Raw genomic sequence first — 11,427 nt, 5'->3', positions numbered from 1 at the left:
TATTGGGGGAATATAAAGTTGGTTTTTGTATATGAACCCTTGAGTACTTTTTATAAGGTTATGGAATTTTGTACCCGCTAGTTTACGAATTTCGTGAACTAAATTTACAAATATCAGCGGCAGAAGATGGTTGGTTTGAAGCCGCTGCTACTTCCTCATAATGAATGGGAAAACTGAAAATGCAATGGGATATAAAATATACATAAGATATGCAAAACTGGTTCTATAGTTTAATGTGGCGTACGAAGGTCCTCAAACGCATGGGGGCTAACTCACAGCTATACATTCATAGAGAAAATGTAGAATAAAAGATTGATTAAAATTAATGTATTTAAGTTATATGCTGCACTATTTCTTTCGTTTTTGGATACATCGTTGAATCTTCATTTTACCTGAAATTAATCATTGATGTATCTTAACTACTGCTGCCTCAGTTCTTAGTAAATACATATATTTCCCACCTACTTATCAGTTACACTATATCATCTTATTGTTTTACTCACAAATATGACTAATATCAGTCTCATCCATTTGCAGACTTGCACTTGGTTTCTTGTTACTTCATAAGAAAATCACAAGGTTTAATTGCAACAATCTGTATTTCAGTGTTGTGCACCCTCAAGTTCTTGAATATTTTTCCACATTCAAACTTCTCAACTATTCAACTATTTCATATACTCTTAGTCATTTTCTCACTATACGCGTCACTTGCATTTTCCATGTATGTCCGTCCTAATGCTTTTTCTCAGTTCTTCTTTAGGTCTTATAATTTTTATATTTCTCGCTGCAGTTCACAACATATAAAGAATTTATAACACTTATGCCCTTACTGCATACAGGTGGAATCGTTGAAACACTGCCAAAGACAACGCTAGAGGCTCAAACACATGACTCGCACTTCAATGGAATTGATCGTAATGTTGGTTTGCTCACTCACTTCTTACGTATTCAAATGGTCTCCTGTAGTGTTGGAAATAGATTTAATTTTGTATTTTAGGGTGTTAAACAAATAATTTTGCCATAACCTTAATATTTGCATCTGATATTCGTTTTGTTGATGTTGATAATTGCAGTTGTTCTGTATAAACTCAATCAAGATCTTAAACATCTATACATCTTCAAATTTGTAACACTCTCTCTTCTAAATAGCGCTTGAAGAATATCTCATGTACTTCAGTTTCTGCTCATGTATTTGCTTCTTCTATTTATGCAATGCTTTCTCTCAGTTCTTTTTACATCACATCATTGTCTCCATAAGCTACAATATAAAAAGTGCTGATAGCATATTCTAATTAGGGCGTTACTGCATACAGGTCGAATCGTTGGAGATTGCCAAAGACAGTGCTTGACGTCCAAGAACGTTACTGAGTGTTGCTCTTCCTTAACGTGGCAAAATGTAATCGGTCCTAATGTCGTTTAGCTCTTACTTATTCACAAAGTGTTATAATGTTGGAACCAATTTTCTTTTTGTACTCACGGTTTATTTAAGTGTATTTTAAACAATTAAATTTAAGATAACCTTAAATTTTGTCAATGACAAATTTTACGTCAACAATTTTATGACAATGGGGAGAATGCACATTTTTGAATTTTGATGCAAATCGATAGTTTTCATGTCGTATAATATGATGTTGCTAATAGAAAAATTGTAAAAAAACTGTTTATAATTTTTTAAGCGTTTTTAAAAGTCCGATTCGAGCGAGATTGGAAAACATACCTATCAGCGAGGCTAGCTTTGTGACGTCACATCTCAGCTTCGCTCTTAGCAGAGCCGTGCGTTTGTATTACTAGAATTCGATTGCCGTCTTTATAATTGAAAATGGGGTCAAAACAGTGGTGTTTTGTGCCAGGATGTAAAAGTGCTAGTATTAATGCACCCGAAAAAATATTTATAACAGTTCCTTAAGACAATAAGAAGAAAAAAAATGCTTTTCGGCCGCGAGATGTTCGATGTCTGATGTTTCTATAAAGTGTAATATTTTAAATTTATTGAATTTAATTATGTTATTACCCATAATACATGCAGGTATTACATTTTTTGATTGACTTTATCTCTAGTCCACATGCTACATACACTGACTTTATTTATTACAGTGCTTTATACAAACTTATAAACAATGAATATTTTGATAAAACTGAAGACTTTTGTTATATCCGACACAACTGCCAATTGTACCTTTTCTCAAAGACTTGAAGTGTTGGGGGTTTTAATAAAAAAATCCTTTGGTCTAACGAAAAAACTATTCGAAGAAATTTACCAATTTAGTTGCGACTTTTATTGTATAGAGTAGTCTATCTAGTATGTCCCCGGATTGAATTTGCAAAAAAAAAACTTTATTTTTAATTTTACGCATAAATCACGGAATAAATAGTTTTTGCTTAAATTAAAACTTATCAGAATGTGTTTCTAAAACCGTAAAAACCAAAAACTAACAAAGAATTTTTTTATTTTTAATTATGCAACAAATGCCAAAAGAATAAAATTTATTCCTTAATTTAAACCAATATTTGATTAACCCAACCTCTTTCAGCACATAGTTCAATAATTCTAACTCGTAATTCGACTGTTTCGAATTTTATCGGATGCAACTGCATTTATTATCCCAGTTTTAAATACTTACCCATTATTGAATAAATTTTCGTTTAATCTTTAATGTACTATTTGATATTTTGAATTCACAGCCTACTATTAAGTACTTACGATTAGAAAATTCAATAAATAAAAAGATGAAAAAATTGATTTTAAGAGTACAAACTAATAATTTTGAAATTTTAATTGCAGATTTATCTGTTTTGAATTAAGCAAAAATGTTTTTTTTTTGTAAAATGTTTTTTCTTTCTCTTGTGAACTCAATCCGGGGACATTCTGTATAGTGGATTGTATAGAAATTAAAAATTAAAAAAACAACAAAAGCTTTGGATCAGTTATTGTTATTAATTTGGTCTGATAATAAAAAATCCAATACAGTAAACCACCTATTTAATTTCTACCAAATTATTGAATTATAAATTTTCTTGCGAATACGGAGAGTGTATTCTTCATAATAATTATTTCCGAATATAGAAAATAATAGATGGTTATTTATATCGTAGGTACATAAATAAAATTCAATCAAATCAGAATAGATCAAAATGTAAAAACCATATTTTTTCTACAAAGATGTTAAGAGATATAAAGAAATAATAAATCTGACTGTGTATTCGTAGAAATTATCGTTAAATGCGGTAAATGCGATAAATGCGCCCGCCGACCGAGAATGATACACAGCAAAAATGTGAATAAAAGTGTGAAAGTAGACCGGTTGAATAAGAAACATCAACATAATAATTATAATTGTATTTCTCTTGGATAATAAAAACCCAACCATTCATTGTAAACTGAAATATCAAGTTAAAGAAAGATGTAGTTACCGCGACACTTTCACCGCAAAGTTAGGATTTCTTGATAAAAAAATCCCATATCATTTGCACATCTACGTGTCTCAAATTTTGTGTGTCGGCTTTTTGAAATCCCGTTTCCATTGTGTATAAATTCTTTTGCAAAAACAACCATAAATTGCAACGCTGGTGTTAAACAAATGTTCTGCATACGGAATTCCATCAGTAGGCGGAGCGGGTAGCTGAGATGTGACGTCAAACCAATGAAAAAGTGTTTCAGCTCCCGCCTGAATATTTAAATTTCTTTAGCCAATTTTGACAAAACCGTTATGTATTTTTCAAAAATTTTTGCACCACTGCGTTATTTGAACAATATTCTACAAAATTTGGTACAAAAACATATATGTTAGGTTACATTTTTTGCATTCTCCCTATTCCCTAGAATCTTCGTCTCGTTCTAACCCATTGCTTTATGGACTATGTCTGTCTCTCTTGAATTGCGCACTGAAAACTAATAGCGGTACCTTATAAAGCAGAAACTTTGATCTAGTGACCTTAGCCCTGGACGTTCACACACGCCGTGCGGTAAAAATTGCCCAAATCGTCTGCTCTTCAGATGCGTTTATAAATTAAAATCACTTTACCATAATGAAGATTGATCACCAAAGTGGAATCTACCTAAATTCTTATCTCAATTAAGACAATATTTCTATTTTTAAAGTAATATTAAAACGTTTTTTATACAGCGCCATCTTGTGTACTTTTTGTGCACCAACTACAAAATTGACAGAATTGACAGATGATGGAATTTATAAATGTCAGATGTGACAGTTCTCATGAATTTTGAAAAACCCAATTATTTAAATTAAAATTTTTCGGTCAAAAAGTATAATACAACTCTTGTGCCTTAACCATTTTACAGCGCTCAATCATTAAAGCACTCCGGCTACGCCGTCGTGCTTCAAACTGATTTCGCGCTGTAAAATGTAAGTTACCACACGCGACTGTAAATAACTATTGTGTGTGTTCTTGCATCGCCGACTCCATCTTATACCAAGCCTGTTCAATTTTGATTTTTTACCTATGAAAAAAGTTCCTTCAAGGTCAAACGCTGTACATATGCCAGCGACCCCAACGACGAAAAAACTTACTAATTTTCAACGTTTTTGCCACGTTGACAGCAGTTGCCAAGTGTTTTCACTTTTCACTGGTAGGTTAGGTTTGAGTAAAAATGTTTTCTCTTTGCGTTTTTAACCATTTAAATATTCCATTTTGTGCGTTCTCATAATTTTTGGGCAGAACTGCAATTTTTGGACTAAACTGATGTCTTTTACATCGATGTAGAGTAATGAAGATTTGTCTTGTGTTCTTCTGATGCTTTTGTTGAATGAGGAAAAAAGAATAACAAGCAACACAACCGAATAGTAGCAACCGATGAAGAGGTTTGGACAAAGCCAACAAGCGATGGTATTTTTGGTTGTATTATCGTGTGCAGTTCGTCTGGAAACCTAAAATTAAATGGGGAAAGTAAGTATTCCGGAATTTTCCACAATGGTTACAGCTAGAGAATATATCCATTGATTACAAATCTTTCAGTCATATAAGAGAAGAATGATGGTCAAATAAAGCACAAAGTTGCATGTCACCACCCAGAAAAGGACAGGATGATCTGCAATGGCATATAAAACTAATATATGTTGAAGAATGGAAAGTCAGGACTAGTGTTAAGGAGAACGAGACTGAAGTAATGGAAAATTGTGACGATTAAAATGTGGAAAGCAACAAAGGTTAATAACTAAGACGCTGTCTTACCAAGCAAAAAAAAGCAAAAATAAGATACAAGATTTAAACTGGACTCTTTACTCTTCAAAATCAATATTTCATCGGCTTCAGTTGTTAAGTTGCTAAGTCCATTTTTATAAACATGATAACAGAATAGTACAGCGTTGGATCCTTTTATGTGTTATTATTTCAGAATTAAGAAATATTTTATTTTCATTCACCAAATTTCAAATCCCAGATTTGACGACAAATATGTAAAAAATTAAGATTTCTCGACCTCGGTTAAAAAAATTCAAAATGGACTTGACAACTTAACGACCTAAGCCAACGAATTTGATAAAGTACTAAACAACAAAATTATTTTACGAGTATTTAGGGATTAACAAGAAACAAATTGAAAAGAGATAAGATTAAGGAGTCTTACAATTTTAAAACTTTTCGACTTTGCGGTTTGTGGTGCAAAACTATTCTTTTTGCTGAATCTTGTGTGTTGAAACATATATTTCCTAGAACTGGTTTTGCTGTCGTTAAAAGAATCAATTTACAGACTTCACTTCTATGTTCTTCGCACGAGAGAATTGGATTCATGATTAGGCACGGAAAAAGATGTTCACATATGGATTGGCATGGTTTTTCGTGTTGTAAGTGTGGCAACATTTCGTCAATTATTTCAGCAATTTTTTTGGATTATTGCCACAAAAACATCATTTGGATAAATTAAACCGCCTCGATCATGCAAGGAAATTAGTCGCAAAAGGGGCCCTGGAGTAGTTGTAGAAAGTAGAGGTGCTACGCAGGGATCGCAGTGTAATCGATCTTCTATCTTCTTAATTATATAACCTGCCAGGTATGCTATGGATGCCGAAAAAATGGTAATTTGTGGCAAGTTGTTTGTTTTCAAACCAAATATTTTCAATCTTAATTCTATAGGCAAAAGTTCATTGTGAGAGCGACAGTCTGGGTCTCTGTTTGAAGTCGAACGGGCCATGGTTGCAGAACTTATAAAATCTATGTGTTCGGCTGTATTTGACGTCTTAGTGGCTTTAACAATGCCACATCGAAGAATTTGACGTAAGGCATAATCGGCTGTCCTTGCATCAGTGGCATCGTTGGAACCCCCTCTTAAGCGAACATGCGAAAACATAGCTTCCACAGCGTCGGAACTGAACGACCTCGTCAAAACATAATAGAAGCCGACTTGCTCCAATAAAAATTTGATACATAAGTATGTACTTCTTGCAGTAAATTTAAGTGCATGCGCAGTTTCATTAGTAAGGCCTTTAAATCCTGCAGCTCTGGAAGTTTCTTGTACGTCGTCAATGTACTTGGGAAATGTGTCGTCTAGCCATTGAAGACGTTCATCAGATACATCCACGTAAGGTGCAACATTACTATCTAGCGTATGAATATAATGTCGCCTGCTAGACACATTGTGCAATTGAAAAAAATTGTACATATACTCCATGTACACAATGGAACTGTCCACTTCAGCAAAACGACTATCTCCAGCCTCTTTAAGGAACTTGAGTGACGCTGTTACTGCAGGCGAAAAAACTTGTATCGCCCTTAACACATTCATTTTTTCAAGGTTGGAGGGATAAAGGTGTTTATATGACAAGTTTCTCACCGGTTTTACAGGCATATCCTTCTGTAAAAGATGAAGTTCTTTTACATATGATGATGTTATTTTCCCCTGTGACGACAACATGTCGTGGTCTAAGAATAAATTCCTAGCATTTTTCAGAGCATGGCAATAATCAAAGCTTAGAAACAGCGGAATATGCTCTAAAACTGGGTGACTAATGGAATTTTGCAGTGTCCCATTACCAAATTTTTTAAAAAGCGATACATTGGTGGAAATATTGTCAGTCACGAACCTCAAAACAAGAAATCCACAATCCGTTAAAAGCTGCAATGTTTTCTTCGCTAATAAGTACAGGTCGTTTGTCGTTAATGACGCATGGAAAAAGTACCCTGCAGGTATAGTATATTTGGTACACAGACCATACACCACAAAACAAAGCATCTTATTTGCTGTTTTAGGTTTATCTCCGACTACGTGTGTTCCTGCAGTTTCCAGGCCATAAATTTTATCGTCATTTCGACTGTACTGCACTTTTTCCCGTCATAATCAAAGAGCATATTCTCTCCACAGGTTTTTTTAAGTGGGCCACTTCGGCTAACAATCGCTCTTTAATTAGGTTATCTTGTCCTTTATATTCTCCGACAAATCTTGAAATAGTGGTCCTTGATGGCAATTTCACAAGATGGGTGCGACAAAAATTGTATCCTTTCGGCGAGCAATACCTCCAAATAGTACACATTCGGACCATCAATTCCGACCATCTTGGTACTGTTTTGCTGTAATTTTGAAGAAGGTCCAAGAGAAATACTGCTTTCTCATCTGAGTTGTTAGCCCTGTCGATGATCTTGTCAATGTTAAAGGTTTTCCATTTCTTTTTTAACGCCTCCAGCTCTTCCTTTAAGTGACTAACTTTTGAAAAACACTTGTTGTATTTCTCTTGCTTTCTCTTGAGTTTTAATTTTAACACTTTGCATTGATATCTGAGATCCCGTATTTCTTTGTCGTTGTCCAATTGTATTTGATTAACAATTGGGATTGGAATTGACGACACAATATTGGGTGGGTTCGTAGAATTGGTCGGATCAGCAAGATTAATGGGATTAACAAGGTCAGTGGGATCAGCAAGATCAGTGGAATCGGCAAGTTCAGCGAGCTCAGCAAGATTAGTGGAATCAGCGGGATCAGTAGGATTAATGGGAATCTGAAATGTATAAGCTTATAATAAAGTACGAAATGGGAATCCAAATTAATTAAAGCTACCTATACCAGGGTGATGAAAAAAAGGAGCCCATGCTACCTACCATGTTGCAATCAATTCTTTCCTGACTACAAAATTGAAAACCAAAACGAAATTTGTCCTTTTTTAACTAAGATAAAAGTTTTTATAAACGATCAAACCCTGGATAAACTTTCTATAACAATTTCATTGTTAGACATCACATTTTTTTACCGTAAATGTAAAAGTGGTTTAACACAAGTTACTTTCTAGACCTTTCAAGGTATCGTCGGTTTAAGTCGTTGCTAACTCCATTTTTGAATAAATTGGTTTATTAGCGTTGAATTATTTTATGTATCATTATTTCAGAATTAAGAAACATTCTATTTTTAGTTTCCAAGTCTTTCAATCTCAGATTTGACAAGTATAAAAAAACAATTAAGATTTCTCGAGCTTAGTTAAAAAAATTCAAAATGGATTTCGCAACTTAACGAATTAAACCGACGGGATATTTTCGTTTGTTTTCTCATGATTAATTCACGCATGCGTGCAAATGGTTCAAACTTGAATTCGTTCTTGAAAGTGCGCCTTTGTTGAAAAACTAAGTTTCTCTCAATGCAAATCATAAATTACGGTTTTGTAAAATCATAAAGAGTGTTCAAAAAGTATCGTACCAGATCTTATACTTGCTTACGCATGAAACCATGCTTTTGGACTACCTAAAAATAATTTATACCAGAGTTCTTGGCAATTTCGAAACCATTGATAATCTTTCGCAGAACCATAGTAAGGAGGTCATATCTAGACCATTGCAAGTTAATTTAAGTGAACGTAAACAGAACATTTAAGACAAACTCATTCACTCCACGCCCCATACCACGGCAAAAAATGTATCACACATTTAAGGCGTGTAATAAAAGCTTCTTATGTGAAGCTGAACATTTTGATCTAAAAAATTCTTACATTTAAAATGGGAAGCGCATCTTTGCACAGACGCCTTCTTTTTGATACGCGCCTGATATGCTCATCTTCAAAATGCTCGGAGCATAATACCGTGTAATCGCTGATTTTGCTTACATCTAAAACAATAATGTTTTAATGGATTTATTACAGTTTTTTGTGAATCTTTCATACCACACACTGGTTTTAATAGGTTTAACCATTTTTTTCGAATTTTTTGATCCGCTGGAATACTGAAAAATGGTTCCTCCTGTCTTCCACACAAAAAACACTTTCTACCCATCGTGAAACCGTTGTACTTAACAAAATAATGTGCAAAATACAAAATGAATACAAAAAAGTGATTCAAATGTCAGAAAGCGCGTCATGTAATTTTGCCACAAAGTGACGGTAGACGGCGCTTTCTTACGTACATCAACTACGTCACGGCCTACTTGACGGGAACAACTTTGAGAGGCTATTGAACAGGCTTGATATAAGCGTCAGCGCATATGGATGAAGTTGGCGATGGTTCTTGTTTACCGAAGCGACCTCTAGTGGCCGGCATATGCATTATGGTCACGTGATGACGAAGTGTGATAGTTGTTGAATACATAGGCGCAATCCTACGGAGTTTTGGAGTTAGGTTCCTTGTTTTCATTATTTTATTTTGCGTTCAACTCAAATGCGGTAATAATAAGTATGGCAACCAAAAAGGACTATAGAAAATCAAATGCCAACTGTTGCGTTTATGGGTGTAATGCTGTTTACAACAAAAATTCCAAATTATCATTCATCGTTTCCCGCCTGGGGAGCAAAAGGTAGTACAAGAAGATGAATTTGGCGAGTCTTCACTTGTAAGTCGTAGAAAAGTGTGGGAAACTAAGTTGAAGATGGGAAAATCTGTGACTGTAAATATGAGAGTTTGTTCGCGACACTTTGATGAAACGGATTATATGACTCCAAGTGAGGGTAAGTAAGTAAATGAAGGAAATATTAAACGACGTACCCATTTTAAATTATGACCTTTTTTATAACACTTATGTTCTTTTTAGAAGGCTACGCTAAAAGGTATTTAAAGCATACAGCCATACCTTCAAAGGCTCTACCTCAAGCGAAAATTAAAATAGAAACGACTACAAGGCGAAATATCGTTCGATTAGACAGATTGTTAAAAAGACGGCAGGTTAGGCTTTCGTTGAGTTGTTTACCTTAAAATTTTGTTATAAATTTACAGATCAAGGCCGAAAAGGAGGGTGAAACAATGACTGCAAATGAGTCAACTGCACAATCTACTGAAACCTATGCAAGAGAATTAAAAGTTGCCGATATTTTATTAAACTTGTCAGAAGTGTCTACAAGAGATTTCACTAAAGCTCAATCTCCAAATGAAAAAGAATAAATACCGAGACATTGGAACTCAAACAGATTTTACGGAAAATCAAAATGTGGGGGTTCAGGTCAATACCAACTGGGGTTCCATTTCCCAGTTCATAATCTCCGACAAAGCTTTAAACGTATTAACAGGAATTAATTCGTTCACAATTTTAAACATTTTAATTTTATTAGTTTCCAAATTCCATAAAGATAAAAGATGTAAAAGACTTTCAGTTAAGGATCGTATTATTTTAGTTTTCCTGAAGTTGAAATTGGATCTCACCTTCTCAGCGTTAAGTGTATTATTCGAAAATCTTAGTATAACATGCAAAAACTTATTTTAAGAGATGATTGGTGTATTAAATGATATCTTGAGTACATACATTTACTTACCGTCAAGAGAAAATTTTTGGCAAAATATACCGCTTTGTTTTCAAGATTATCAGCGTGTTAGAATAGTTTTAGATTGCATTGAAATGTATGCACAAACACCTAAAAAACTATGCTGCAGGATAAAAATGTATTCGCATTACAAAAAGCACCACACATTAAAATTCATGACTGCGGTCACTCCTGCGGGTTTTATATGTTATATCAGTCCTTGCTATGGAGAAAGGACTTCAGATAAAGTGATTTTTGAACAGTCAAAATTAATTGAAAAGTTGAAAATTGAATTAATTGAAAATAAGTTGAAAAACTTGAGCCTTATATGGACCAAGTAATGGTAGACAAAGGGTTTTTGATTGCTAAACTTTGTGATAATTTCGGAATTACTCTTGTAAGACCTGCTTTCTTGAGAAAAAAGAAGCAGTTTAATAAAAATGAGGCGGTTGCTAACAGAAAAATCGCTGCAGCACGAGTTCATATTGAAAGAGTAAATGCGAGAATAAAAACATTCAGAATTTTCAAAAATATTTTTCCCTCTCATTTAGTACCTATTATAAATGAAATTTTTTGTGTTATATGCGGTATTGTTAATTTGAGTAGTCCCATTTTAAGGAATGATCTTTTTTTAACGGAATAAATTGTGATACATTTTAAATGGCAAAATGAGTAAAAGGCAAAACTTATTTATGAAATTAAAATGTCTATTGTTTAAATATCTTTATTTATCATTGAACTTACCCTACAACATCGAACTATTTACACA

At 33.8% G+C, this 11,427-nt stretch overlaps 1 long non-coding RNA gene and 1 pseudogene across 4 annotated transcripts; both read left to right on the top strand.

Moving 5' to 3' along the window:
• Window positions 1-4,415: 4,415 nt before the first annotated feature.
• Window positions 4,416-6,591, top strand: LOC148176382 (uncharacterized). Of its 4 annotated transcripts, none has more exons than XR_015770027.1 (6): window positions 4,416-4,588; window positions 4,678-4,905; window positions 4,975-5,165; window positions 5,708-6,007; window positions 6,091-6,385; window positions 6,454-6,591. It is a non-coding gene; the product is annotated as an uncharacterized LOC148176382 (long non-coding RNA). The 4 variants fall into 4 exon arrangements; XR_015770025.1 differs by having other exon boundaries at window positions 5,708-6,032; XR_015770028.1 differs by having other exon boundaries at window positions 5,708-6,032; window positions 6,433-6,591.
• Window positions 6,592-9,412: 2,821 nt separating this feature from the next.
• LOC148176381 (uncharacterized) lies at window positions 9,413-11,301 on the top strand (annotated as a pseudogene).
• Window positions 11,302-11,427: the final 126 nt, after the last annotated feature.

Source organism: Gnatocerus cornutus, chromosome 4, assembly GCF_029298725.1.
Source record: "Gnatocerus cornutus isolate USDA-ARS CGAHR chromosome 4, icGnaCorn1.1, whole genome shotgun sequence".
NCBI lineage: Eukaryota > Metazoa > Arthropoda > Insecta > Coleoptera > Tenebrionidae > Gnatocerus > Gnatocerus cornutus.
The sequence above is the reverse complement of the archived record's forward strand: the minus strand, read 5'-3'. Positions and strand labels throughout refer to the sequence as shown.